This window comes from Schistocerca serialis, unplaced genomic scaffold (genome assembly GCF_023864345.2).
Source record: "Schistocerca serialis cubense isolate TAMUIC-IGC-003099 unplaced genomic scaffold, iqSchSeri2.2 HiC_scaffold_1417, whole genome shotgun sequence".
NCBI classification, from domain to species: domain Eukaryota; kingdom Metazoa; phylum Arthropoda; class Insecta; order Orthoptera; family Acrididae; genus Schistocerca; species Schistocerca serialis.
In genome coordinates this window covers 12,831,511-12,837,645 of record NW_026047644.1, presented here as the reverse complement: position 1 = coordinate 12,837,645, position 6,135 = coordinate 12,831,511, and positions in this window count along the sequence as shown.

Below are 6,135 nucleotides of genomic sequence, written 5' to 3'. Positions count from 1 at the left end.
AGAGTCATTCTTCTTGTACTTAAGTCGGCATTGTGCCTTTTGTATTTAATTCCGAAGCAATTTATGTGTTTCATCGTCAATAAAAAGGTCCAAGGGATGCAGTACACCTGAAGTGAAGCATCGGAATCTATAACTAGTGTCACAGGAATGGTTCAAACATAGACAGTAAGAAGAGTCAGTCTTCTTGTACTTAAGTCGGTATTGTGCCTTTTCTATTTAATTCCGATGCAATTTCTGTGCTTCATCGTCAATAATAAGGTCAGAGGGATACACTAAACCTGAGGTGAAGCAACGGAATCTATAACTAGTGTCACAGGAATGGTTCAAAACATAGACAGTAGGAAGAGTCAGTCTTCTTGTACTTTAGTCGGCATTGTGCCTTTTGTATTTAATTCCGATGCAATTTCTGTGTTTCATCGTCAATAAGAAGGTCCAAGGGATACAGTAAACCTGAAGTGAGGCATCGGAATCTATAACTAGTGTCACAGGATGCGTTCAAAACATAGCCAGTAAGAAGAGTCAGTCTTCTTGTACTTACGTCGGCATTGTGCCTTTTCTATTTAATTCCGAAGCAATTTATTTGTTTCATCGTCAATAAGAAGGTCCAAGGGATACAGTAAACCTGAAGTGAGGCATCGGAATCTCTAACTTGTGTCACAGGATGGGTTCAAACATAGTCAGTAAGAAGAGTCAGTCTTCTTGTACTTAAGTCGGCATTGTGCCTTTTCTATTTAATTCCGAAGCAATTTATGTGTTTCATCGTCAATAAGAAGGTCCAAGGGATGCAGTACACCTGAAGAGAAGCATCGGAATCTATAACTAGTTTCACAGGAATGGTTCAAAACATAGTCCCTAAGAAGAGTCAGTCTTCTTGTACTTAAGTCGGCATTGTGCCTTTTCTATTTAATTCCGATGCAATTTCTGTGTTTCATTGTCAATCAGAAGGTCAGAGGGATACTGTAAACCTGAAGTGAAGCATCAGAATCTATAAGTGGTGTCACAGGATTGGTTCAAAACATAGTCAGTAAGAAGGGTCAGTCTTCTTGTACTTAAGTCGGCATTGTGCCTTTCGTATTTAATTCCGATGCAATTTCGGTGTTTCATCGTCAATAAGAAGGTCCAAAGGATACAGAAAACCTGAAGTGAAGCATCGGAATCTCTAACTAGTGTCACAGGATCGGTTCAAAACATTGACAGTAAGAAGAGTCAGTCTTCTTGTACTTAAGTCGGCATTGTGCCTTTTGTATTTAATTCCGCTGCATTTTCTGTGTTTCATCATCAATAAGAAAGTCTAAGGGATACAGTAAACCTGAAGTGAGTATTCGGAATCGATAACTAGTGTCACAGGAATGGTTCAAAGCATAGTCAGTAAGAAGAGTCAGTCTTCTTGTACTTAAGTCGGCATTGTGCCTTTTGTATTTATTTCCGATGCAATTTCTGTGTTTTATCGTCAATATGAAGGTCAAAGGGATACAGTATACCTAAAGTGAAGCACGGAATCAATAACTAGTGTCACAGGGATGGTTCAAAACATAGACAGTAGCAAGAGTCATTCTTCTTGTACTTAAGTCGGCATTGTGCCTTTTGTATTTAATTCCGAAGCAATTTATGTGTTTCATCGTCAATAAAAAGGTCCAAGGGATGCAGTACACCTGAAGTGAAGCATCGGAATCTATAACTAGTGTCACAGGAATGGTTCAAACATAGACAGTAAGAAGAGTCAGTCTTCTTGTACTTAAGTTGGTATTGTGCCTTTTCTATTTAATTCCGATGCAATTTCTGTGCTTCATCGTCAATAATAAGGTCAGAGGGATACACTAAACCTGAGGTGAAGCATCGGAATCTATAACTAGTGTCACAGGAATGGTTCAAAACATAGACAGTAGGAAGAGTCAGTCTTCTTGTACTTTAGTCGGCATTGTGCCTTTTGTATTTAATTCCGATGCAATTTCTGTGTTTCATCGTCAATAAGAAGGTCCAAGGGATACAGTAAACCTGAAGTGAGGCATCGGAATCTATAACTAGTGTCACAGGATGCGTTCAAAACATAGCCAGTAAGAAGAGTCAGTCTTCTTGTACTTACGTCGGCATTGTGCCTTTTCTATTTAATTCCGAAGCAATTTATTTGTTTCATCGTCAATAAGAAGGTCCAAGGGATGCAGTACACCTGAAGTGCATAAATCGGAATATATAACTAGTGTCACATGAATGGTTCAACGCATAGACAGTTTAGAAGAGTCAGTTTTCTTGTACTTAAGTCAGCATTGTGCCTTTTCTCTTTATATCTGATGCAATGTATGTGTTTCATCGTCAATAAGAAGGTCCAAGGGATGCAGTACACCTAAAGTGAAGCATCGGAATCTATAACTAGTGTCACAGGAATAGTTCAAAACATAGACAGTAAGAAGAGTCAGTCTTCTTGTACTTAAGTCGGCATTGTGCCTTTTCTATTTAATTCCGATGCAAATTCTGTGTTTCATCGTCAATAAAAAGGTCACAGGGATACACTAAACCTGAAGTGAAGCATCGGAATCTATAACTAGTGTCACAGGAATGGTTCAAAACATAGACAGTTGGAAGAGTTAGTCTTCTTGTACTTAAGTCGGCATTGTGCCTTTTGTATTTAATTCCGATGCAATTTTTGTGTTTTCATCGTCAATAAGAAGGTCCAAGGGATACAGTAAACCTGAAGTGAGGCATCGGAATCTCTAACTTGTGTCACAGGATGGGTTCAAACATAGTCAGTAAGAAGAGTCAGTCTTCTTGTACTTAAGTCGGCATTGTGCCTTTTCTATTTAATTCCGAAGCAATTTATGTGTTTCATCGTCAATAAGAAGGTCCAAGGAATGCAGTACACCTGAAGAGAAGCATCGGAATCTATAACTAGTTTCACAGGAATGGTTCAAAACATAGTCCCTAAGAAGAGTCAGTCTTCTTGTACTTAAGTCGGCATTGTGCCTTTTCTATTTAACTCCGATGCAATTTCTGTGTTTCATTGTCAATAAGAAGGTCAGAGGGATACTGTAAACCTGAAGTGAAGCATCAGAATCTATAAGTGGTGTCACAGGATTGGTTCAAAACATAGTCAGTAAGAAGGGTCAGTCTTCTTGTACTTAAGTCGGCATTGTGCCTTTCGTATTTAATTCCGATGCAATTTCGGTGTTTCATCGTCAATAAGAAGGTCCAAGGGATACAGAAAACCTGAAGTGAAGCATCGGAATCTCTAACTAGTGTCACAGGATCGGTTCAAAACATTGACAGTAAGAAGAGTCAGTCTTCTTGTACTTAAGTCGGCATTGTGCCTTTTGTATTTAATTCCGCTGCATTTTCTGTGTTTCATCATCAATAAGAAAGTCTAAGGGATACAGTAAACCTGAAGTGAGTATTCGGAATCGATAACTAGTGTCACAGGAATGGTTCAAAGCATAGTCAGTAAGAAGAGTCAGTCTTCTTGTACTTAAGTCGGCATTGTGCCTTTTGTATTTAATTCCGATGCAATTTCTGTGTTTTATCGTCAATATGAAGCTCAGTGGGATACAGTAAACCTGAAGTGAAGCACGGAATCTATAACTAGTGTCACAGGGATGGTTCAAAACATAGACAGTAGGAAGAGTCATTCTTCTTGTACTGAAGTCGGCATTGTGCCTTTTGTATTTAATTCCGATGCAATATCTGTGTTTCATCGTCAATAAGAAGGTCCAAGGGATACAGCAAACCTGAAGTGAGGCATCAGAATCTATAACTAGTGTCACAGGAATGGTTCAAAACAGAGACAGTTAGAAGAGTCAGTCTCCTTGTACTTATGTCGGCATTGTGCCTTTGCTATTTAATTCCGACGCAATTTCTGTGTTTCATCGTCAATAAGAAGGTCAGAGGGATACAGTAAACCTGAAGTGAAGCATCCGAATCAATAAGTGGTGGCACAGGAATGGTTCAAAACATAGTCAGCAAGAAGACTCAGTCTTCTTGTACTTAAGTCGGCATTGTGCATTTCGTATTCAATTCCGATGCAATTTCGGTGTTCCATCGTCAATAAGAAGGTCCAAGGGATACAGTAAACCTGAAATGAAGTATCGGAATCTATAACTAGTGTCACAGGAATGGTTCAAAACATAGACAGTAAGAAGAGTCAGTCTTCTTGTACTTATGTCGGCATTGTGCCTTTTCTATTTAATTCCGATGCAATTTCTGTGTTTCATCATCAATAAGAAGGTCAGAGGGATACAGAAAACCTGAAGTGAAGCATCGGAATCAATAACTAGTGTCACAGGAATGGTTCAAATCATAGACAGTAAGAAGAGACAGGCTTCTTGTACTTAAGTCAGCATTGTGCCTTTTCTCTTTAATGCCGCTGCAATTTATGTGTTTCATCGTCAATAACAAGGTCCAAGGGATGCAGTACACCTGAAGTGAAGCATCGGAATCTATAACTAGTGTCACAGGAATGGTTCAAAACATAGACAGTAAGAAGAGTCAGTCTTCTTGTACTTAAGTCGGCATTGTGCATTTTCTATTTAATTCTGACGCAATTTCTGTGTTTCATCGTCAATAAGAACATCAGAGGGATACAGTAAACCTGAAGTGAAGCATCGGAATCTATAACTAGTGTCACATGAATGGCTCAAAGCATAGTCAGTAAGAAGAATCAGTCTTCTTGTACTTAAGTCAGCATCGTGCCTTTTCTATTTAATTCCGAAACAATTTATGTGTTTCATCGTCAATAAGAAGGTCCAACGGATGCAGTACACCTGAAGTGAAGCATCGCAATCTATAACTAGTGTCACAGGAATGGTTCAAAACATAGACAGTAAGAAGAGTCAGTCTTCTTGTACTTAAGTCGGCATATGGCTTTTCTATTTAATTCCGATGCAATTTCTGTGTTTCATCGTCAATAAGAAGGTCAGAGGGATAGTGCAAACATGAAATGAAGCATCGGAATCTATAAGTGGTGTCACAGGAATGGTTCAAATCATAGTCAGTAAGAAGGGTCAGTCTTCTTGTACTTAAGTCGGCATTGTGCCTTTCGTATTTAATTCCGATGCAATTTCGGTGTTTCATCGTCAATAAGAAGGTCCAAGGGATACAGTAAACCTTAAGTGAAGCATGGGAATCTCTAACTAGTGTCACAGGATCGGTTCAAAGCAATGACAGTAAGAAGAGTCAGTCTTCTTGTACTTATGTCGGCATTGTGCCTTTTGTATTTAATTCCGATGCAATTTCTGTATTTCATCGTCAATAAGAAGGTCCAAGGGATACAGTAAATCTGAAGTGAGAATTCGGAATAGATAACTAGTGTCACAGGAATGGTTCAAATCATAGTCAGTAAGAAGGGTCAGTCTTCTTGTACTTAAGTCGGCATTGTGCCTTTCGTATTTAATTCCGATGCAATTTCGGTGTTTCATCGTCAATAAGAAGGTCCAAGGGATACAGTAAACCTTAAGTGAAGCATGGGAATCTCTAACTAGTGTCACAGGATCGGTTCAAAACAATGACAGTAAGAAGAGTCAGTCTTCTTGTACTTAAGTCGGCATTGTGCTTTTGTATTTAATTCCGATGACATTTCTGTGTTTCATCGTCTATAAGAAGGTCAGAGGGAAACAGTCAACCTGAAGTGAAGCATCAGAATCTGTAACTAGTGTCACAGGAGTGGTTCAAAACATAGACAGTAAGAAGAGTCAGTCTACTTGTACTTAAATCGGCATTGTGCGTTTTGTATTTAATTCCGATGCAATTTCTGTGTTTCATCGTCAATAGGAAGGTCCAAGGGATACAGTACACCTGAAGTGAAGCATCGGAATCTATACCTAGTGTCACAGGAATGGTTCAAATCATAGACAGTAAAAAGGGTCTGGCTTCTTGTACTCAAGTCAGCATTGCGCCTTTTCTCTTTAATGCCGATGCAATTTATGTGTTTCATCGTCAATAAGAAGGACCAAGGGATGCAGTACACCTGAAGTGAAGCATCGGAATCTATAACTAGTGTCACAGGAATGGTTCAAAACATAGACAGTAAGAAGAGTCAGTCTTCTTGTACTTAAGTCGGCATTGTGAATTTTCTATGTAATTCCGATGCAATTTCTGTGTTTCATCGTCAATAAGAAGGTCAGAGGGATACAGTAAACCTGAAGTGAAGCA